This window comes from Anser cygnoides, chromosome 2 (assembly GCF_040182565.1).
Source record: "Anser cygnoides isolate HZ-2024a breed goose chromosome 2, Taihu_goose_T2T_genome, whole genome shotgun sequence".
In the NCBI taxonomy this organism is placed as follows: domain Eukaryota; kingdom Metazoa; phylum Chordata; class Aves; order Anseriformes; family Anatidae; genus Anser; species Anser cygnoides.
In genome coordinates, this window is record NC_089874.1 from 160,449,278 (window position 1) to 160,474,321 (window position 25,044).

Sequence of the window (25,044 nt, forward strand, 5' to 3'; positions counted from 1 at the left end):
AAAACAAACAGCTCGAGCTAATTAATAGCTAATTGCCTGAGCCATAAAGCTCAGGGGACAATCTAGTATGTTGGCATTTTACTACACTAGATTCACTCTTTGGAACTGTTATGTTTCTTTTTATGTATATATATATATGTATATATATAAATTCCTTTACTGATAAACTTATTAACTAACAAGGAATATTCCAGAGTCCTTTGATTATGTTTTTCATAGTTCTGTTTTCTATACCAACATGAATGATATGCTTTCTTTGAGCTACATTGCTCCAGCTCAGAGTTTGGGCCACTTTTGTCCCAAAACTTGCAGTATGAAATAGACTAATGTCATGTTAAGTTTAATGATTTATAATTTTCTCTTTCCAGAAATAACTGGAGCAGCCTTGTCAAGCTACTCAATATTGTCTGAAGTATCTCTTCCTTGCCTCCACGTCATCCTGCTATTTTCTCCCATTTTCAGTTTTCTCTCACGTTACCACACATTGGTTTTTTGATTTTTCTGCATCTATGTGTCAGTAGCATACACAGTTTACACAGTGTGATAAAAACAATTATTCTTGCAATCAAAAGGAACCACCACTTGCTATGAGTCAAATGAAAAGGTACCCCAGATCTCCTAGGGGAAGGGCAGGAAGGGGGAAAGAAATTGAATTCCTGACTCTTTTCCCTTTGTTCTGCATGTTAGAGTGCAAACAGGGCCTGGCTGGCAGAACATGCTGCAGAACAGAGCTGAATTCAGCCACTACATTTCCCCATCCAAAATCAATGGGGATAATTAGCAGATGAAAGATTTGCTGGAAACGGGTAATTTTCCATGTCAGCAGGTAGATGAGGAATCAATGAGGTAGTCTCGTTCCTCCCATTTCAACAAATTTGTTTCCATTATAGGGTATAACTCAGCTTGTCTAATGCAAAAAAATGATTGTTTGTTTGAGATGGTTTTGTCTATCTCCTAGGTAAAAACATAGAGTATAAAACATCTGGAACCAATAGGACAGATGCCTCGGTATCAATATGCCTATTTATGTTTATACCACATATAAGATCTGAACAAAGAGGTACTACTCTCAGGAACATCCAACTGTCTTGAAACTAGATACAGTATAGAGTGTACAAATCGGAGCATGTCCTTCTTTATTCATCAGTATCTCTGTCCAGGATGTATAAAAGCCTCACTCTGAATTCACAGTAAGGTATCTAAGAGAAGAATCCCTCATCTGTGTTCCAAAAAAGCTCATCATTCATTAATCTTTCTCCCTGGAAAGCTGAAACCTGGACCCACAGGAATCATCATCATCATCATGAGTCTGGTGAGGAAAGGCATGCCAGATCTAAAAAACAGACATAAAGATGTATCAGGAATTGCCAAAGAATGGAGGAACACATGGTTTAGCTGGCAGTAGAGGAACCTTGTCAACAGCAGGTTGCAGGGACTTTAACTCAATGAATGTATGTGACCAGCTGGTGGTCTGCATGAGTGAAAGGGAGAATTAAGAGTAAAGGTTCTGAATGCTCAAGGAGCAATGATTCAGAGCCTATGACAGGCATGGGGAAACAGAAGAGTATGGCTTTTACTGGGTGAGCAGGGACATTCTAGTCCTCTTCCTTCCTCAGCCTGGCTAGCTTATGGTTTACAGAATTTCTACCACTTGTGACTGGCTCATCCCTTCCTCTCTTCCTTCCCCTTCCCTTCCCCATCTTCTCCTTTTCCTCACATACACATTTAAGAAGACCCTATAATGTACATGAATCCAGCCACTCCTTGTTTCCAACCATGTAAATTTGAGTAGGTTTTACTCCCATTTTTTGGACAACTCCATTGAAGCATGAACTATATTAGGCAGCAGCAAGAGAAAAGTTCCTCTCTTTGTGTATCACTACTCTAAACAAAGAAGTTTATTTTCATTGTCATTACAATTGCAGCATTGGAAGATGTTTTGTTTTCAAAGTTAGCCTTTGCAATTTTTTTTTCCTGATGTTTAATCCCTTTCTTTTCCCCAAGGAAATATGCAAACACTTTAACAAATGTATGTGTTTATTAAAATGTTATATGTTTAGTAAAATTAGAGTTTTAAAATATCAATTTTCCAGTTCACCTGCACGTTCTTAAAAAAGGTCACAGGAAACAAAAAATACTATTATTTATTTATTTTTGTCTTGTCTTATTGCTCTGCCAAGAGAACAGGGAGCTTAATTGCAATTGTCATCATTATGAGCAGCAAATCAGACATGCATATGTAATGTATTTAAATTTACATAAATTGATTATTAAAAGAAATAGAAAGTCTGAGTGAGTATGTCTCCTTTGTTCAAAGTAAGCCCTGCCCTTCTGTTCTTCAGCAACGACTTTGTAAATAATTATGAACCACTGTTTAGAACAAGTCTGGGTACACAATTCAATCTCTCTCTGTTTGCTGTGACTTACAGGCAGAGAATAATTCCTTGTCAACACAATGCTTTTCTTAATTAACTGAGTGGGCAGCTGGCTATAGTCCTCTCCCTTTCTAGGCTGACTGTGACCTTTGTCACGTTGTCAAAACATATAGGAATAACTTTTTTTTTTTTTTTTTTCTCATGTTCCCACAATGCCTGTTTGAGAGAGATGAAAAGTATAGATGAGTTCGGTTATTTTCTTCATGCACTGGACCTAACACTTTTAGATTTGAACCATGATCTGTTAAAGCTTGAACTACGTCATCAATCTCACATAGCTAGCACTGCAAAATGACCTGTGGATATCAGGACTCCTACTACTCATTTACCAAAGAGGCCATTACTTCTGGTCATTTTCAAGAAGATGAACATTTCACGAGCTTCTTTTTATGGTATGTGACAGATGCCCTCCATGACTTCTGCATAAAAAAAAAAAAAGGCAAAAAAAAAAAAAGCAAAATATCTACCTGAAAAAGTGAGTGGTTCTCACGCCATTTGTTTGACACAGAAAAACCCTCATTCACCTCTCTACTGCAATAAAGCAGGATCTAAAAGTGTCCAAGAGAGAAGAAAAAAAAAGTTTGGGACTCTGCAAAATGATTTTTTTTTTCTTTTCCAGTGATGATAGTCACACAAGGGCTGATGCTGCTTTATACAATTTTATCATTAGACAGAAGAGGAAATGATCAAGGGCAAAGAGAGGGCACTCATTTAGTGAAATTAGACAAGGCTGAGTAAACAAATAAGGATTTCAGAGTCTGGTAAGCCAGGTGATCAGAAAATCCAGGGTTCTCACTTTAATGGCAGCGTACATTAAAAATAGTTATTTATGTATTTGTTGTGGTATTGGAATAAGCTTATCAGTACATCAATAAACTCAACAGAAATATGTTTACAACCTTCCCCTCCCCAGACTTGATTTGGGATTGTATTCTAACCTGTGATAACTTTCTTTTTAAAAAGATTCCTCTGAAAAAAATATATCACAAACAGGAAAGGAGTTGTAAACAGAGTGAAAAAGAGGGATGCTTTATGATAGCGTGTGGACCAGAGCAGAAAATTTATCAGTTTATCAGCAGCAAAACTGGCCACAAATATTGGGTACAAATGTCTTTTCAGGGTAGCATGCCCTATAACTGTAAGCTGAAGAGTTTCTGTCCCTCTCTCTAAGGCACCTAACAGTGGGCAACAGTGGAAATAGATACTGGCCTCAATCCATCATGAGATCCAGTGAAGCAGCTACTAGGTCCTTATGTCCAGAATAGATATTTTATGTTACAGAGGTGTTAACGATTATGAAAACAAATTTACTGACTTTTAGTCAAAGTGTAATCGGATGTCGGTCTTCTATAGAGATTTTTTAAATCTATCTCTTTCTTTTAAATGTAATTTAGAACGCAATAATTGACTTCTCAATTCTAAATTAAATACTTATTCAAGACTTATTTAAAGTCAGTCATACAGCTTTTTGTTCTTTCCCTGGTGTATTCTACCCTTTGGCTGAGGAAATGAGCTGAGTTTTGTGCTTAAAAGTTGGGAAATTTTGGCTGAGTGGGAGAAAGAACCTGCAGTTCTGATGAAAGTCATCCATCCCAAAGTGGCTCTGACAAGATGCTCTTAGTGTGGGGAGATAAAATAACCTAAACTGAGCCTTTGACATTAACTGCAACATCGACTAATAGTTGGAAAAATTGCTTGCTGTAAAACTAAATTTTAATTGGGAAATTCAGCAAGTTAGCTCAATCTGTGGGATTCTACTCAAGGTAGACTACAGAATATGGGTTATTTAGATACTCAGTCGTGACAACTCAACATTGCACTGTCAAGGCTTGAGGAACAGAAAGTGAAAACAGCAACAAGGAAAAAACAAAACCAAGCAAACTGTGCTTTGTTTTGCACTCCAAAATGCAATGCAGAAATAAACAGCTCAAATGGGAGAAAAATAATTAGCTTTATCAAGTCATTTCTCTTCTAACAGCTCAGGTGTTTACTGCACTGCCTTACAGGCAATGGAATTATAGAGCTGTACATGTAGATCCAGAGCAGAAAGGAAATCTTGTTGTTCTAATCATTGCATGAATTCTGCTAAGGTCTGCCTGTCTGTTTATAGCAGTTATCACCCTTTACAAATACAGAAATACCCGTCCCCATTTTTCTACTATCAGTTCACGTTGTCAAAACTTTCCTTCAAGCTCTAGTGCTTGGCACTTTTTTGCAAATATACCCATTTAGCTGCTTTCTCTTTCCCTCCTTTTATTCATTCCCCCTCCACATATATGTCAAGAACTCAAAAATCCATCACTGGAGCTGTCAGTCATTTTTCTGCTGAATCAGAAGTCCTCATAGTGATAGTATTTTTGTGGCTCGCTTGCCTTTTACAAGCAATATGCTTAGTCTTACAACACAGAAGATCACCCAGAATCCCCTTCAAGCCTCTGGGCTCTATACTGATAAGTGCAGCACAAGGGAGGAAAGAAAAATATAGAAAAGACAAATCTGTCCCCCCAAAAAAGTTTAAAAAGACAGACATAGATGGTGGCCAAGGCAACTGAGACAGCATGACTCAACCCACACAGGGCTGATCTGCAGCAGAGGTGAAAACAGACCTGTGATTTGCAAAGGGAGATTTCACTGTCCCCGTTAGGGCTTCACGTCCACACCGACCTAGCCCAGGGCAGTGCCATCTCAGCCCTCCTGCTGCTGGTGGCCTCAGACCAAATCCTAACACCCCAGTGCCCATCCTGCAAAGGGTTAGCACTAATTGCCATTTCATTTGTGTAAGAGTCTGAGTGGTGCCTATTCTGTTCTGCTACATCTTGCCACCAGTGCCAGCAGAGGTCCCTTGGTGTCAAGGCACAGCTGCTGCTGCTGTGCTGTCTATGTGTTGTGGGTAAATAAAGACTGTTGTCTCTGGGGATGACAATCCAGTGTTTTTCTGTAGCTCTAAATCACTTAATAAAAATAAAAATAAACTGGAAAAAGTAAGACATAGAAAATACCTAGGAGACTTCCTGCATTTGCACCATTAGATCTGATAGTTAGAAGAAGTTTGCTTTAGCAGCCCTTTGTCTATACCTCCAGGCACAAATCAACATTCCCCTTATTAGAGATATGATTCCTTCAGTGGTTGCCGGAATTTGTTTCAGTTATTTTGGGTTTAGCAATTTCGGAATCTCATAGTGTATCAAGTGGAGGCTTCTCTGATTGCTGATGGGAAAGGGAAAGGGAAAGGGAAAGGGAAAGGGAAAGGGAAAGGGAAAGGGAAAGGGAAAGGGAAAGGGAAAGGGAAAGGGAAAAGGAAAGGGAAAGGGAAAGGGAAAGGGAAAGGGAAAGGGAAAGGGAAAGGGAAAGGGAAAGGGAAAGGGAAAGGGAAAGGGAAAGGGAAAGGGAAAGGGAAGGGAAGGGAAGGGAAGGGAAGGGAAGGGAAGGGAAGGGAAGGGAAGGGAAGGGAAGGGAAGGGAAGGGAAGGGAAGGGAAGGGAAGGGAAGGGAAGGGAAGGGAAGGGAAGGGAAGGGAAGGGAAGGGAAGGGAAGGGAAGGGAAGGGAAGGGAAGGGAAGGGAAGGGAAGGGAAGGGAAGGGAAGGGAAGGGAAGGGAAGGGAAGGGAAGGGAAGGGAAGGGAAGGGAAGGGAAGGGAAGGGAAGGGAAGGAAGGGAAGGGAAGGGAAGGGAAGGGAAGGGAAGGGAAGGGAAGGGAAGGGAAGGGAAGGGAAGGGAAGGGAAGGGAAGGGAAGGGAAGGGAAAATAGGAGAGGGGAGGAGAGGGGAGGAGAGGAGAGGAGAGGAGAGGAGAGGAGAGGAGAGGAGAGGAGAGGAGAGGAGAGGAGAGGAGAGGAGAGGAGAGGAGAGGAGAGGAGAGGAGAGGAGAGGAGAGGAGAGGAGAGGAGAGGAGAGGAGAGGAGAGGAGAGGAGAGGAGAGGAGAGGAGAGGAGAGGAGAGGAGAGGAGAGGAGAGGAGAGGAGAGGAGAGGAGAGGAGAGGAGAGGAGAGGAGAGGAGAGGAGAAGGAATTATTGACCCCGACAGCAGGTTTCGTTTTTAATAATATCTTCCCAGGCTGTGATTGCCATCAGACTTTGGCTAGGACTCTTTTTGAATTATTCAGGGCAATTTGTACTGTAATCATATGCTTGTTAATAGTGCTGCTCGCGACTTTAATTCAAAAGAGTTTTGCGTCTTTGCCCTGCAGCTGCTATTATCAAGGTTAGAGATAGTCTCTGTAAAACAATCTAGTTCTCAGCACTCTGCAGTAAACAGCAAGATGCTCTTTAACTTGCTGTTCAGAAAAAAGATCAATAGAGATCATGTAGTGAGAAATGGGCAAATGTCAAAAGGCTCCTCTATTCTATTCCATAAAGTTGGAACATTTGACATGGTGGATTGTTATGAATTTTCATTTGAATGAAAAAAAAAAAAAAGATTTTTACTAGCACAGACTGGAATAGAGTGTGGCTCAGTAACTATAACACTGGAAAAGGATGAAGGTTCTACTCTTGGCTCCATCATTCACTGGGAATATAACCCCTTCATTAGACCCTCCAAAATAGACTATAGCTTCCCCCTCTGTAGAGGGGGGAATGCAGAAGTTGCCCCAAAGTCTGGTATCCAAGCCAAATTCAGTGTTTGTTCATATTATTTGACCAATGACTGAGATGACACATCTTATAACCAGGAAAATTGACATGTTCCATTACTTAGGGTGCATTTACCAGTTTTGTGAGAAGCCCTTACTTTCTGTATCAGAAGTTCTTCATCATCAACTTCACACAGTCCACAGTACTGGTGAAGAAAGCATCATAAATTCTTCCAATCCTAGCAAAAAGGGTAAAACTTAGAGAGGCATATGTTATTATTCAATGCTGTTCACCTGAAAACTGCTAAAATAAAGAGACCTATAGCAAACTCCCAGTTGTTCACTTTACCCCATGTTTGCTTGTTTGTTTTTCCTGCTGCAATCCACCACTATGTGATAGAGTGTATTGGGTTTACATGGCAAGATTTAGGTAGCAGGGGCTGCAGGGGTGGCCTCTGTGAGCAAGGTGTTTTTAGTTTGCTTTTAGTTTCTCACTGCTCTAGTCTGTTGGTAGTTGGCAATAAATTACGTTAATCTCCCTCACTTTGAACCTGTTTTCCCTGTGATGGTAACTGGTGAGGGTTCTCCCTGTCCTTATCTCAACCCACAGCTTTTTTATCACATTTTCTTCCCCTATCCTTCTGAGGAAGGGGAAGGAGAGAGCAGAGTGGTGGTGCTTAGCTGCCCATTGGTGTTAAAGCACCACAGCCAGGCTTATAAAGCCCTGCATGATATTTGGTGAATCTGAATTATGTAGCTATATATGGAGTAGGCCTCCCATTGAAACAGCAGCACATTGAAATTGTAGTTTTAATTGGTAGTTTTCCAGCATGGTGTTCATATATTGGCTGTACCTCAGCATTAAGTGACAAGAAAAATTAAAAATAGAAAAAGAGATGAAGGTCAACTGCCATGTGGCACAGAGTGATGTCTCCTAATCAAGTCTGATTCTCAGGCACTGTGGTTGTTATTGTTACTCTCACTATTTTAAAATTTTTCTTACAGTAGTTAAAGGTTCTACTGGAGATTAGGGCCACATTTTTTCTGGGAATGGTAAAAATTTTTAACAAATAAACCCTGATCCCAAGAGCTTACAATCTAAGGAGATTAAGAAAGAAGCAGAAGCACAGAAGGTGAAGTGATATGTCCCAAGCCATTGCATGACTCCAAGATAAGAACTGTGCTGCTAATGGGATTTCTGGTTTGGTAGACAAAATTGGAAAAAAAATCTAACACACATGCACGAGCCCATACCCATGCACAAACACACACCACAACTAAATGAAATAATTTGCGGTCCAATCATTCATACTCACATATTTCGTGTTGAAACAGAACAACACAATGAAAAATAACAAGGATGCTTACGGAGAAAGAAAGCATGCCGTTGTACTGGGCAGGTCGTTTATGTTTTTAAAAAGTAATTCTGAGTTCATTTCAAAGCAGAATCATCCTTTCATAATGAAACATTATTACTTTTCTGAAAAATTCTGATGATTTATTTTTTCAGGCAAAATTCTGTCTAGTGGGACACCCATAATTGCCACCTGCTTCAAACAACATGTTATGTACTCCTCCAAATATTTTTTTTCAGCACCTGATGTCATTTTTGGAGCTTTGATGGCATTTGATGAAAATTGCTATAGAAAACTTTCTAATTCTTGAGATATTTATTGCATACCAAGGAAGTCCCAAACAAAACCTTTCATTTGTAAAACTTGCACAGCAAAAATAATAAAGAGAGAAAACTGCTATTGCTTCAGGAGAGCAAAGTCAGGCTGCGTGTTTGAGTTTTATAACGATCATAAATGTACAGAGAGGTAGGAGAGGGTTCAGCTGGCTCAGACTTGCAGTCTCTAAATGCATTAAAAACATTGTAAGGTGCTGTTCTTCACTTGAACACTCTGAGTTATTAAATTAGCTGGTTTGTTGTCCCCAAATCAACAGATGCTCCTGGGTTATATTAAATATCGAATAGTTTCTCATAGCATGGGCAGAGTAAGGAAGACAGCAGCAGAGGAAGCAGTGGAGACATGGAGGGTCTACCAGGGTAGGTTTTTTTCCTGTCTTTTGAGAATCTGATCGTATATGTCTATTCTATCCCTCCATCTTTCTTGTGCTGTAGATCTGATGACCCTTTTCATAGAATCATAAAATCACTAGTTTGGAAAAAACCTCTAAGATCATCAAGTCCAATCATTGATCGTCAAGTCTAACTGTTAGCCCAAGACAGTGTAAAAAGCCCTAATATATGAATAAGTAAACAAATAAATAAATCTTTCACGTTCCTAGTGCATAATTTACAGAGCTTGCCCAATGGAGGGTCAGACCTCGAACAGGTGTTACGATAGATACAAATGTGTCTATGCTCAATGGAAAATCTGAGTTTTGTTTTTTCATTTTTTCTATTTTTGTCATTTTTTTCTGTTTGTTGTTGTTTTTATTACTGTTTTTCTTGAAAAAAAGAAGACATGAACTTGGAAAAAGCTGACGCATTCATGAAAACTAAGAAGAAGCAAGAAGCTGCTTCATTGTACTTGGCAAGACAGAAGGCAGGGGCAGCTCCTCTCTCTGGGTGCAGCAGTCATTTTCAGTGTGAGACACTGAAAGAGGTAGCAGTCTTCTGTTTCAAATACCAGGTATGCGGGAGCTCCCCACATATGCAAGCACTTCTTGAATTTCTTGGATCTGTTCCCTGAAAAATGGGCGGTCAAGGCTCATATAGGTGAGTGGTAAAACCTTTGAAGAGGCTTTCATCCAGCAGTGACCTGTTGAAATCTTAGGGGGCTTTACCCTGTCCTTTGGTAACTCATCAGATATGTAGATTTTCAAATATCAAATATAACTTATCCAATATGTAGAGTGCCAATTCAGTCTGATGAAGATGAACCAGATCTGAGGATGTTACAGCTTCTTTCACAGTTGCACTGGGAACCAGTCATAATTTTCTGGTAGTAATTTCTCCTCTATGACAGAAGAGTTTGGGTGTTGCATTAAACTGGTTGTTTGCCACCAGCCCCTAAGTAGCTGGGTGCTAACTAGGGTAAGAGCAAGACATGGCTAGGGAAATTTATACTCTTTCTGTGCATGTTTCTTACCTTCCCTTCTGTGCTATGAGGAAACTACAAGAAACATTTGGGGAAAGCTCTAAGTCCTTAGAGCATCTAATGAAAAATAAGGACAGGTGGAAAAATCTAAAAGCCTAAGAGGAAGCTCCCCAATTTAAAGATGAGACCTCATTTGCTGTGCTTGTTCTTTTGGTCTTCCAGGGGATATGGCTTATGCTTTGTTTAGGTTTATACATCTGAATGTACCATGAGAGAGACATTGCAGTGGTGTTTTTGAGCTGTAGTTGCTCATGAGTTGTAGCCCCTTGGCTCATCCCTGTGCTTTATTCCATCTGTTGGCAGTAGGGCTGTATCAGTAATCGATATTTCAGCTCACTAGCAAAACTTTTTTTTCATTGTTTCAAGGCTGACCTGCAACAAGTTTTTCGCCCAACAACATAACCCTCATTCCTTCAAAAAGAGTCTTTTCAACCAAGTTAAATCTTTCATTTTCAAAGGCATGTTTTTCTTTCTTTCTGTTTCTTATTATTATTAAATTTAGATGACCTTTGGGAAAAAAATCAACTCACTAGAAAATAATATTTTTTTGTTGTTCTAACAATAATGAAATAAAATGTTTCAACTTCTCCAACTTTCCAATATATATATGCATATATATATATACATATAGTAATTCCAGTGCAATAATTTGATCAGGATTTAACTGAACAGGCTTCTTGCAGGGACGGGGAACATAGAAAAAGATATCCGTAAAACAACGTCCAACTCCTTAGAAGTATTTTGTGACTAATTTATATTTATAAATCTGATTGTTATTAACTCCCATTAATTTTAATGGCCTACATATTCAGATAGGAATTGTCAGCTTTAAAGTGCTTGAAAAGTTCTGCCTTTGAACTGTGTCCCATGGGTCAGAAACAGTCTTGTCTTATTTTGTGGAAGGATTGTCTGCTACTGCCCCCAGCAGAACAAGGTCATCCAGGTCCTATTTTTTTTGCTGTCCAAATAGTGATGTGTAACAGGGATCTTTCTCAGAAGGGCAGCTAGGAGAAATGCATGCAGGCAGCAAAACATGTTTTATTCATGCTAGTCTCCAACAGATAAGTTCCATTAGCTTGTATTTTAGCTGCCTTTTAAAGCCATTCCTACAGGCAGTGGAGTGAATTGCATTTTCCCCTACTCAGCCCATCAGTTTCCTCAAATGTGAAAGGGGAGAGCGAGTGCATGGGATTTATCAGCAGGACTTTTTGGTTCAGGTATTTCTCCTAATGAGGCTTGTCTGTGTAGGAAGGAGATGAAGTACTACCTGTGATAGGAGAACCTGATGCGACTGCAGCACCAAATCCTGGTGTCTGTTCTTGTACATTTAAGCTTGTTTAATATCTGTGTTGTACTTTGAGGATGCTCTTGCTGTTTGATAATTTCTTCTCTCCTTGTTAGCAAATCACGAGTCATCTCACCCTGTGCTGCTACATTATCCTTGTCATTCAGAGCTCTCCGAAGGCTAAAGAATGCCTCTTGCTATTTGAAACTGATTGAGTCTTCAATTAGCGCGGGAGCAACAGTGTTTCATCTCCAGGATGCCAGCTAATTTGTGAACTCAGAAAGCAGGTTGTGCTGGGTACTGCAGTAAAAGGTGCTGGAAGGACTGACTGTAAAGCAACTACAAGTTTCATTTGCCAGGACTGCTAGAGCTGGCCCAGCTTCCCAGATCTGATGCTGTCTGAGTCCTATGCATGTTAAGGCTGTGTCAGGTCAGGTCTACTACAGGAAGTCCAAAACCTGAAATTGCTTTCTGCAATGACATGATTTCTTCTTCGAGGGAAAGACCAGAGACCTGAACATATGTATTGCACCAGACAGGAGAGTATCCTATCTTGCAGAGGGCAGGTTACAACAGAGATTTTTATATATTTTTTTTTTCCAGGTGCAACTGTGGTTTTGTTTTTTCATTGAAAGGAAACATCAAAGGATTTAGCATCCACAGATGATATTGTGAAGTCAGACCACTGTCCTCTGACCAGGTCTGCACCCTCTCTTTTAAATCTGTTCAAATACAACTGTTTGGAGAGGTCACAACAACCTTCCTGGGTTCTTTGAATATTTTGCACCACTCCTGCAAATACCACACTTCTTTGTGTCCTCTGCAAGAACTGGATGCAGGTGCAACTTTCATATCATTACCATTTTTGTTGGAAAATCTGACATTAGCAATTAGATATAGACACATCTGATTGATTAAATACTCACAATTCATTCTTCTTTTCTCTCTCTCAGCCAAAGACACAGCAAAATAAAGTTATTAATCCCAGGCTATTCAGTTCTATCCTCACAATTTTTATTTTGTTTTGATCACAGCAGAATCTCTGTATACATAAAAAGCTTCATAACTCAATATCAAGGTTGACCTTTGTGTATCCAAAGGGCTCAGCATTTCAGTCAAGCATATTGATGGGTAGTTTTTCTTTTGTCACATGCACATTTTTACTTAATATCTGATTCTCAAATAGGTGATCTTTTCTTCCACAAATAAGTATGCCACAATAAAATCCCATCTGTAGTGCTCTGGAGAGAGAAAAATATTCTTCTTTAGACATCAAACTCACAACATTGCATAACGTTATCTGAACTTGAAAGGTACTTCTCTGAGTCCTTGCTCTCAAGCATATCATATTCTTTTTCTTTTCTTGTACATTTTCTTGTCCCATCATCACACTTCATTAATGCCCAAATTTGTCCAAGTATTACTTCATAACAAACACACTAAAGAAAGTTATGTGTCTGTAAATCACATTGATGGCAAAAGCAGACAAATTTCCCAGGTGTTGATTTCCCAGTGAAGCCAGATTGCATTTTAAGGATTGGCTGTAATTAATTCAATTAGCTACTGATATGGTTAGAGCAGAAATGATATTGAGGAACTTCAGTGTCTGAGAAATATGGGTTTGATTACCTTGAGATAGCTTTGTACATGTCATAAACTTGCTACACAAGAAAGGTCAAGTGATTGCAGACAGGGGAAGAAGAAAAGAACGAAGCATTGACACTTTTAGTGACAGTAATTAATGGGATTCTTTTCCAATTCATGGTTCTTGACTTGTGAAGGTTGAACCTTGTTCCTATGGAAGCAAGATACATCAGAAGAAAACAGCCTAAAGGTCAATGGCAGTGATGGTAAATTAAAACCAAAAGACCTGAGTGTTAGAGAGTAGGCTCCCTGTAAGACAAGCCAAGAAAATGCCGAAAACTTAGATGGATTTGATTGCTCTTCCTACCACTCTTCCTATTGCTGAAGTTTGTTTCCAGGAGCCTATGGTTTCTGGCTTATCTCTGCTTCTCCAAGATCCTTAGGTGTTTCTTTTCAAGCGTTCAGAAGGAACCATTTCACTTTCCAGTTCTCTCTACACACCAATACATTTCTTAACAGAGGTGCAGTGACAAGCCACTTTTCTGTGTTGAGCAATTATTTGTCCTTAAAGCAGTTTGAGATGATGCTCATTGGCAGCATCATCTGGCCCCAGACTTTCTTCTGACTTGGTTTCTCTTTTGAGAAAGAATGCTGAGTCCCTTTGCAAGGGTTGAGCCTGGTGTGACTGCACTGTCAGCTCCCAGTAAATTTGTATACGTTTAAGCACATTAAACAGTTTCTGAATTAGTTCAGGGAGGACTGTTTTGTTAGGCAAGCCCTCCTGCCCTTGAGAAGCAAATCACAAGAGAGCTTACACTGTGCTCTGATGTCCCATTGAACCAGAGGCAAAATTATCCTCCTGAAAAAGGGTGGAGGAGACACGACTCTGAGACAAATTGCTGACATCATATAACCTAGCAATTTAATAAAGCATTAACCTTACAACACCTCTTCACTTGTGACCAGAAATACGTCCAATACTTAGGTAGAGGGGAACTACAGAGGATATTGTTTGCTAGGTTTTTCACTGTGTGGGAGAACCTAAATGGCTGTAGATAAGTATTCAATGCTCCATTTTTATTTATTTATTTTTTGATACCTTTATGGCTACTCTGTGGACTGTGGGGAAGTTGACTCTCAGCTACTGGCCTGGAAGGGCAAAGAGAGATTTCAGATAGACTTTTTTCAAGCTTTTACGTGCTCATACAAGGAAATTCTGCAGTAGAAAATACATGTAAGTTCTCATGGAAATACAGACCATGGCCTTGCTAAAGTTACGACTGGCAGAGGAGTGGAAGTGGGGAGGGACTGGCCAGAAGAGGGGCACTCTGGACATTTAGGGGAACATGACAATCATAGAGACAGTTACTTTGTGTTTGTATCCTACATCAGCAAAAGTTGTGCAATATGCAAAATTAACAGTTGAGTTTCCAGTATGCATGCAAGGGTATTAGCTTGCCATCTGTATTCAACATCTGTACATCATTCATTAACAGCTGGTGATTCAAACTTTTTTTTTTTTTTTTTTTTTTAACTCAGTGTTTCCAAAAATAAGTGGAAAAACTAATGTTCTTTTTCTGTAACTGGGGGCTCCATTCAGGACAATCTGTAAGTACTCAAATGCATATTTATTTAGTACTGTCAGGTTATATAATTAAAAAAGTTTACTTTCACACCCACAATAGCCCATGGCAGATCAGTTGAGGGTGCATGGCCCTAAACAATGCCGTGCCCTGGCTGCTCCCACGCCTAACACAGGAGCTATCAGCTCATCAAAAGACCATTCCCCCACACACAGAGGAGCCCAGAAGAACAAGGGCAGTGGGGGAGCCCCAGTGACCCAGTCAGAAATAAATTCATGCCTAGGGATCACTCCAGAGCTGTCCCAGGAGACTTTCAGCCCCAAAGGGCCCAGTGGGTCAATGGGAGAGGGTCAGCTCATAGACTAAGGGGTCACTGCTTCGGAGGTATGGGGCACATTATGGGATGCAGATAAAAGAGCATTTGGGGTTTCCACAAGGCTTAGGTTTAGGATGTTTAGGAGAGGAATAGTGACAGGGAAAGAAGTCTGTCTGGATAATTCTGGGAGGAAAAAGCATAGGAAAATAGAGGGATAAGGGGATCAAAATCTGTGTCTAAATTGCTAACCAATTCATCCTGTGTGTGTGTCTTGATGGGTGCACAGGACACTACCAGCAAGACTGTGACCTTGGGGGCTCATCTGTCCATATGCCCTTCATCCTAAACTGCCACGAGATGGGAGCAGGATAAGGTTGTTGGTGCCGCCTGTGTCTGTGTGAGTGAGGAGATGTCTAACTGTCTGGATCTGTGTGGCCAGCCATGTATATATGGATTTATGAGTTGTATATTTCTCTGTGCATATGCCTGCTGGGAATACATGCTCAGATTCATCAAGCTCCTGAAAAGTACTTAGGTGGCGTCCCGAATTTCTCTCCATAAAAAATACAGTGACCTGTCTCACATTATTCAGTGTGTTGTTGCTTTAATAACTTTTGTTGCTTTTAATAACTTTTTTGTTGCTTTAATAACTATTGTTATTTGTCTTTAAAAACAAACAAACACATACAAAACAAACAAACAAACAAAACAAAAACAAACAAAAAAAGAAACCTCAAACTGGACCCAATATTTCAGATATATTTTAACAGCACTCAACAAAACATAAAGCCACTTTTCTGCAAGTTCTGCCTCTCACATATGCCCATAACACCCTTGTCATTTTTGCCAGAGCATGACATTTTTTATTTGCATTTGGTCTTAGATCTGCTACAATTCCCAGATACTTTTCAGCAAAACTGCTACCTTGCTAGGTGTCCCCCAGCTTGCATTTTAATAATTAGTTTTACCAAATTGAGGATATATGCTGATCTAGAATAATATTCAGCCACTTTTTTCTTTTTTTGAGACCATTTCTCACATTTGTCAAGAGCATTTTAACTAACCACTGTGTCCTGAAGCATCAGTTCTTCCTACACAATTCCTTCCCATGTTCATAATTAATAACCCTACTCTTGATTCCACTGTCCAGGACATTAATGGCAGCACTGAGCTCTACCCAGCACAGATCTCTCAAGAACCTTATTTGATACAACAATCTATTTGTCAGTGTGACTTTGCCATGTTCTCTGGACACAGGTTTTAGTCAGATTTACTTTCCCTTGGAGTAATTTTGTTTAGTTCATGTTTCTCTAGTTTACTGATGGGAATGTCATGTCACATTTACAAAGCTCCACTGAAGAGAAGACTGAAGGCTTTTCCCCTTTCACAATGCTCCACAATGTTTCTTATCTTGCCATACAAGGAAGCTACATTGGTCTGTTCTTGACAAATCCATTTCATTGTCATCCTGTGTACTTCGACACTGTCTGTTCAATGCTATTCTCTTGGATTTTTGCAAGGAACTTAAGCTTTCACTCTTTTTTTTTCTCCTTTTTTTTTTTTTTTTCCAATCATTTTATAAATCAGGCTTTATGATGTTTTCTTTTCCAGCCTCCTTTTCTCCTTTTGTTCCACAAGATCTTGAAGATCTGAGTTTAAATCAGTAAATGAATGTAGGAAGAAATTTAACACGTCCAGTTGATTTTGGGGAAAAAAAAAGAAAAAAAGAAAAAGAAAAAAAAAGACTATCTACTGTTCTTTCTGTATTATAATATAAGTATGCTTTTTCATGTTAGTATTTATTGAACTAGTCACTGCTCCTACCTTTTGTGTGTGTGTGTGTGTGTGTGTGTGTGAAGACTGATAACACACAAAAGGAAACACTCTGGCTTTCCTGACAATATCTGCTGACAGTTTCTCCATGACACAGAATGATTTGAGCACAATGAGCACTTTCTTTGTTCTTGTTCTTACTAACGGTGCACTCAGAAGCTTCCTTTTTCCTCATGACGTCTCTTGTTAAATGATCTCATTTTATCTCTGAGCTTTTCATATTTTACTCATTTTATTCTCAAGGTACATGGAGTCGGATTGCCAGATTGGTCTCACAGTGGTTTCTCTCTAATAGTTGTGTTTTATGAATCTTCTCACAAAGGTAGATCATGACTTTCCTGTTCTATCTGCAGTGTGTCGTTACGTAGCCTTAAGCTCTTGGCTGGGCCTCCCTTCATGGCATCAAATTACTTATAATTATTAGGTTATTCTTCCAGGAATGGAACAGTAGAATTAGCTGTAGAAATCTTTTACTGGCACTCACTAGTCCTATACTGGAAATTGAAAATCAGGATATGCAGAGCAATAAAATGTTTTGGGTTATGATGCTTTGCCTGAAAAACAATTACAGCTCCTTAGAAAGAACAACACATTTCAAGTGTATTAAATTTGCCAGCAATGCTATCATCCTCATGGACCACATAAGAGGTATGAGTCCATCACCAGGCAGGAAGACACAAATATCATTTTTGTCTTACTGTATTTACACTGGAATTAATTACATTCACTGAGTGGCTGTATGGAATGGAAGGTCTCTTTAGGGCTGAGCTGATAGGAAGATGGGATGTGATTTGTCTAATCATCTCCCAGAAGAATTAATTTCACTGAGCAGTGAATTCATTATCAAGCATCAGAGGCAGAACATAGAAACTTTTATTATGACAGACTTGATTCTCAGAACTCCAACCTTGAATCACCATACAACCCTCCGAGCACTATCTGTCTCTACGTGTGTCTTCAGCTACAGAAAAGGAAACCTAGTACCTGAGGGTCTATATTTCAGGAAAGTCTTCTCAAGATAGTACAATACTTGGGACACAGTCTTTTTTATTATTCATAATGTGTACAGCAAATAGCAAATGTAAAATCCTAGGCCACTGCCAGAGATTTGAAAAGTTATAACAATAAAATAAAAACAGTGAAGCCTAACCTGCCAGGAAATCTGTAAGCTAGGTTTGGTAAGATGCAACTACCAATGAAGTTTAAACATGTATACAACACAAAACCAGATAGATCAGATCAGACCAAACGTTCATCTAATATGGATGCCTAGAGGATGGCAAGAATGCAGTGACATTTCCTCAGAAATCTCTCCCAAACTTCAGCAATTTTCAGCTCATGGACAGCTAGAGGTCACATCTTTGTGTTTAGTAGCCATTGCTGTATTATCATTATTACAATAATTTGATATATTGTGCTGTATTATTGTAATACTATTAATAGTAAATGTTCATTCATCCTGACCCAGCAAAAAAGGTTCTGTAAAACTATACAAATGGCTATGTATTATGAAAAGTAACATCCATATAATCATTTTCACCTTCTTTCCTTTCTTAGCAGGACTAGAATTAAGTCCATCATGAAATAGAGAATGGTGTTCAGAATGAGAGTTGTAGGCTTCCGACTGATCTTTTTAGCATTTTTCTGTGTCACTCAGCACAAAAATACCCAATTCAGATTTTATGATGTTATTGTGCTAATAAATCCTGGCCCACATCCCTTTCACTTCATCAGGGACTCTTGCAAAAACCAATCACAGGAGTAGATCAGAAAGACATCCTATTTTTTTTTCCTCCCCCCTGTAATCACTTGACAAAAGAGAACATTTCAGATTGATTTAAAATTGTTCTTAGAAACTGTATTTTGTCCAAGGAAAACCTGATGCATTTTCACATAAAATTGATTCTCTCTGTAAGAAAAATGAAAATTCAATTGCTGTTCATGCAAAAAGTGTTGGCTATTTTCAGCTCTGACACAAACACCTTGGCATACCTGGGAAGGGAAACGATTTTACTTTCTTTCTTGTTGTTGCATAGGGTCTGGAGAACTCACACCTTCATGTCATTCCCCAGAATACACTGCAAGATTGGAAGGGATGAAATATCCCCAAACACAAAATATATCTATACAAGTACAGTGTGAACAATATGTGCAGTGAGCACAGCAAAAGAATTCCTTTGATTTTAACAGAACTACCCACTATCAGATAGGTTTGAGGGCCCAAGTAAATCTCTCCTGAAACCCACTAGCAATTGTAAATGTAGAAAATCCCACAGCTGATTTATCTCCAACACCATCACGCAATTCCAGCTCATCCTATCTTGTCTGCCTTTCTGGTTTAGCATCTTTTAATTTCATATTCATCAGTTTATTGCAAGGGAAGTCTGTTTTTGAGTTTGATATTTTGCTCAAGTTCTGATCTCTGGATATTTTCTGTTTTTAAAATGTTTTGAAGACACTGCGCACAAAGCTTATCCCAAAGGAATGTGTTCCTGATGCAGTTTGAACACTATTGTTTCTTCTGTTTAATTTTTGTCTTCACCTCAGCTAAGGCAAAAAGGATTTGCTGTCATTTTCAGCAGTGAGCAGACAAGTAAAAGTAAAAGGGGACTGGATGCAGAAAAAATGAAGAGCAGAAAGGGAAGCAATTAAACAGGGCTTGGTGACAAGCACTAAGTGCACATCAGCCAGGAGTTAAGGATGAGGAAGCACTCATTTTCACAGAATCACAGAACATTAGGGATTGGAAGGGACCTTGAAAGATCATCTAGTCCAATCCCCCTGCTGGAGCAGGAACACCAAAACATGTCCAGGCGGGTTTTGAAAGTCTCCAGAGGAGACTCGACAACCCTTCTGGGCAGCCTGTTCCAGTGCTCTGTCACCCTCACTGTGAAAAAGTTTTGTCTCATGCTTAAGCGCAACTTACATCTTCCAGCTTACACCCATTGCCCCTTGTCCTATCATTGGGTGTCACTGAGAAGAGCCTGGCTCCATCCTCCTGACCCTCTCTACATATTTATAGACGTTAATAAGGTCACCCCTCAGTTTCCTCTTCTCCAAGCTAAAGAGACCTAGCTCCCTTAGCATTTCCTCGTAAGGGAGATGCTCCGCTCCCTTAATCATCCTTGTGGCTCTGTGCTGGACTCTCTCAAGCAGTTCCCTGTCCTTAAACTGAGGGGCCCAGAACTGGACGCAATATTCTAGATGCGGTCTCCCTAGGGCAGAGTAGAGGGGGAGGAAAACCTCTCTCGACCTACTAACCACAGCCCTTCTGATACACCCCAGGATGGTGTTGGCCTTCTTGGCCACAAGGGCACAGTGCTGGCTCATGGTCATCTTGCTGTCCACCAAGACCACCAGGTCCCTCTCCCCTTCACTGCTTTCCAGCAGGGCAGTCCCCAACCTATGCTGATGTCTGGGGTTGTTGCACTCTGCACTTGCCCTCGTTGTATTTCATTAAGCTTCTCCCCGCTCAATTCTCCAACCTGTTGAGGTCCCACTGGATGGCAGCACAGCCTACTGGCATGTCAGCCACTCCTCCCAATTTAGTGTCATCAGCAAACTTGCTGACAGCGCACTCCATTCCCTCATCCAAGTCATCGATAAATATATTAAACAACACTGGTCCCAGTACTGACCCTTGTGAGACTTCACTAGATACAGGGCTCCAACTCAACTCCGTCCCATTGACCACAAACCTCTGTCTTCCCTTCAGCCAGTTTACAGTCCACCTCACTACCCGATCATCCAGACCACACTTTCTCAGTTTAGCTGTGAGGATGATGTGGGAGACGGTGTCAAAAGCTTTACTGAAATCAAGACAGCCCACATCCACTGCCTTTCCATCATCTATCCACCTGGTTATATCCTCATAAAAGGCTATCAGGTTGGTCAAGCATGACTTCCCCTTGGTGAAGCCGTGTTGACTGCCCCTAATGACCCTTTTATCCTTGCTATGTCTAGAGACAACACCAAGGATAAGTTGTTCCATCACCTTACCAAGGATGGAGGTGAGGCTGACCGGTCTATAGTTACCCGGGTTCTCTTTTTTGCCCTTTTTGAAGACCGGAGTGACACTTGCTTTCCTCCAGTCCTCAGGCACCTCTCCTGATGCCCATGACTTCCCAAAGATGATGGAGAGTGGTCTAGCAATGACTTCCACCAGCTCCCTCAGCACCTGTGGATGCATCCCATCAGGACCCATGGACTTGTGGATGTCCAGCTTGCTTAATCAGTCCTTAAACCATCCCTCATCAACAAAGGCAAACTCCTCTTTTATTCTGACTTCGTCTGGGGCCTCAGGCATATGGGGCTCCTCAGGAGAGCCTCTGGCATTATAGACAGAGACAAAGAAGGCATTCAGTAACTCCAACTTCTCTTTATCTTCTGTCACCAGGGCACCCACCTCATTCATTACGTGGGACAGAATAGAAGGATCCGGTCCATAAATGCTTGGCTCTGAGACTGATGCTACAGGCAGAGCTTTGGATTCTTTGATAATGGCTGGTTTTATAAGACATCAGGCCTGACAGTAATATGTGGGAAAGGTTTATCTCACCGGGGCAAAAGGGTTCTGGGACAGGAATTAGCAAGGCTCATTTGGAGAGCTTTAAACTAGATCCTAAGGGGGAGGGGGCTGTATCTGGGCTTGCACCAGTGGCGCAGCACCCTAGCAGTGATGAAGACCGGGAGACCTCCCACACCCCTAGGCTGAAATCGGCATGCTCAGCTTGCTCCCTGAAGTGCCTGTACACCAATGCACATAGCATATTATGGAGGGACACCTGGGGAAGCAAGGTAGGTAGGGAAGGGGGTTGCCTGTGACGCTGAAGTGGGACTCGTTTCCAACTCTCCTCGTCTTTTTGGTCCCCTCCCTCTACCCAGCAGCAACAGGGCAGGGGCTTCAGCACCGTCTGGGGGGCATCCCCCTGGCGCCTTTCTCCCTGGCACACTAGGGAGTTACTCCACCAGTCAATCTCCTGCTCACACACCCTGATGCTCCTCAGTCTCTCCAACTCCTCCCTAATCACAGCTTCCATGGTGAGCAGACCTTCCACCTGAGAACAGCCGGTCACCCCTCTGCCCTCCCCAGGCACTCCCTGCAGCAACAGGCCTGAACAGCCATGTCTCTGGTCAGGCCCTCTGTGGTCGGGCGCTGCGACTGAGGGCTAGTTCTGGCTTTCGGCTGTTTTAAATCATTTAATTTTCTGAGACTGCATCTTGTAGAAGGATGAACAATCTCTATGAGGGGATGCGGCTCCTCATTCATAGAAAGGGATGAAGCTGCCAACCACAAATGTGCCTTTGAGCCTTAAAATCTGTATTTTAAGGCTTGCCTCTCAGGTAGCCCAGAGAGTTGTGGAGTCTTCCTCCTTGGAGAGCTTCAATAGAGGGGGTTGGACATCCAGATGTCTCTTCCAACCTCAACCATTCCATATTTCTGTTTGAGATGGAACTAGCAGATGGCAGAAATGTTTGTTTACTTCAACCATTTCACCAGCGGTTGCTGTAAAAAGGAAAAGCCAAATTTTGTGTTGAGATTTTTCTGTATTGGGATTAGTTTTCTGGGCAGATATAGCCAAGAAGGAGATTGAAGAGATTAGTATAGAAGGAATAGTTGTTCTTTATGGACAATTTTAATGTATTGATGGCTTCTAGAGGACTATGTGGGTAAAACAACCACAAAACACCCCAGCTCCGCTATCTGGAGCATCTCCTCCTGGGGCCTGGGCCCTCTGCTGCTTCTCCCTCGCCCTGGGCCTCCTCCTCAGCCTGTGCCAACTCTCCCCTTTTGGAAAGCTGTTTTCCCCGCCAGCTTGGTGCTGGGCTCAGCTGGGGCCTGCCATGGTGCTGTTGGAGCTGGCTGGAACTGACTGGAACTGGCTGGAACTGGCTGGGTCCAGCACGGGGCAGCCCCGTCCTCTGCCCATGGTGGCCCGTGCAGGTCCCGCTTGCCAGTACCTGGGCACAGACACACCGTACAAGTTGTCAAAATGTACAGTTCACTGGTCTTGTAATGAATACGGTCACAGTGCTCTCTGGCTGACATTTTACTAGTAGAGCACTGAGCTCGGAAAGGCCAGAAATTTAGTTTCTGTCCCTACATGTGGATTATTTCTACTGTTCATTGGTATTGACGATATTAACTGTCAAGGCAAGCTGAAGTCAAAGGGAAAACTTTAGTTAGCAAAATGCATTAACCACTCAGCTGCCAAGATATTTATCTACTGAAAGCAAAACATTTTCTAGTCTAGATAAGCTTTATGTTGATTTGTATTGCAAATTTTACTTTGTATTTCTAAAACTTGTTTCACTACCTTGCTTCTGTGGGAATTAGCCATACTGACAGAGTTAAACAAATATAACTTTTGTATGCAAGCAGACTCTAAGAAACTCCTATTCCTACCTCTGAGACAGCAATTCAAACTGCCACATGCTGCCAGGAGAAAACTAGAAAATGTCAAGAAAAAGGATGTGAAGAAACACCTGATAACCATGACATAAAGAATATGGAAATATTATCCAATGAATGAGGGATAACGGAGGTTAAACTTTGTCCCATAGGCCACGATTGGCTGTAATATTAACTTTTGGCAAGATTTCTGCTGTCACAGATTTGTCTGGGTGTGGAGAGGGGCGTTTCATGACCAACAAGGTTGTTTGCCAGCAGCAATCTCCAAAAAAAAAAAAAAATAAGCTTTACTGTGCTGGCAACATTGTGCACTTACCAGAGGAGGGTACATTTACTCCACTGTTTCAAAGTACAGTTTCTTTGCATGGCTGCATCCATCCTCGTATCTCTTTGCCAGTCCATCATACTAACTCTGTAGAGTATTCTGTAAAGTATTCCCTTAAATATGACATTTTCTTAGTTATGGGCTTTTGAAGAAGGGAGAATTCACTCTTAGTTGGAACTGCAATTCATGCTGACCTCATCTCCTCCCTCCTCAGGCAATTCATACGCTCTCTACTACCTGCACTTCACGGGAGCACCCAGTTAATTATTCATGGGGAGCTGAGGCCTTTAAACTCCATTGATTTCTCATGTCTGGCTCTTGATTGCATCTGGTAAATTCATTCCTATTTGATGGCATTAAGTATTTTGAATAATTAATACGGTAATTTATCCCAGGCTGAGGAGTAAATGTTACCTTCTGCTGGGAGGAGTGTCAGAAGGGGAATACTCTTTAGGGCACTTTTCCCAATTCCTTTAATGTCAACATGGTACTTAATGTAAGTGCCTGTCTGAAAGCTATTGCTTCTGTGAGACTCCAGTGCAAGCACAATTGGGAGAACAAGCACATGCAGACATTCATTCTTACAGTATGCTTTTAATTGACTGAAAAACAATCAAAATGTCTAAGCAACATCAAATATGGGGGAAAAAAATGGAACCAAAAACAAAACCAAAAACATTTCTTTGATCAGTCATGGTATCCTCAAATCAATGAAAATTTTAATTGTGAGTTTTTCAGGAGTAGGACTGAATCGTGGGACCCAAACTCTTATAGAGTATATATTTTACATTTCACTCTCAGAAACATAATCCATTCTGGGTTTAATAGAACCAATAAAGACTTCTGGACCTTTCTGTCAAACCCAGAGGAAAGTAATCTCTATCCAAATGGACATCAGCAGTAGGACATACCTGTCTTTTCTCATTATTTACATTACAATGTATCTAAGGCTTGGAAGAATGACTTGCTTATATTTTTTCTTCCTTTCTATTCCATTGATCTATTTTATAGACTGTTAATTATATTCTTCAGGTACTTATATCATAACCCACAGACCCTGAAGTCATCAGCAAGCTGAACTGTTACACAAACAAATCCAAAACCTAAAATCAAAAGAACTCTGCTTTTGATTTGCCTCTCACCTGAAGACTCCTTTCTGCTTTATGAGGATGTGCCAATAAGCACTGGAATAAGATTTGTAAAATAAAGATGCATTGCTAAATCACTTCCCATTAGAAAAGGTATGTTAATTCATCAAGATCCCTCTTAAACAATGGACTGAAATAATGAGTGATGGTTATATGCAAGAAAATGTTTCACTCTGACTGAACTCTTCAAAATATTTTTCATTATTTCACATCTTTCCTTCCTAGGTTTGGCTACCGCTAGATTTTTATTTATTTTTTTTCCTCCTTTTCACTTTTTTTTTCTGGTACTTGAGTCTATTTTTGATCTGTTTTCTTCAGGACTACATATAGTTTTTGAGGATAGAAATAAGAACTGAAGAGATTTATTCTTGCAAAACTATAAAAATGGAGGTGGTTTAACTATTACTATTTACTAGATATATTCTTCCAGATAGGGTTCCAGACATAT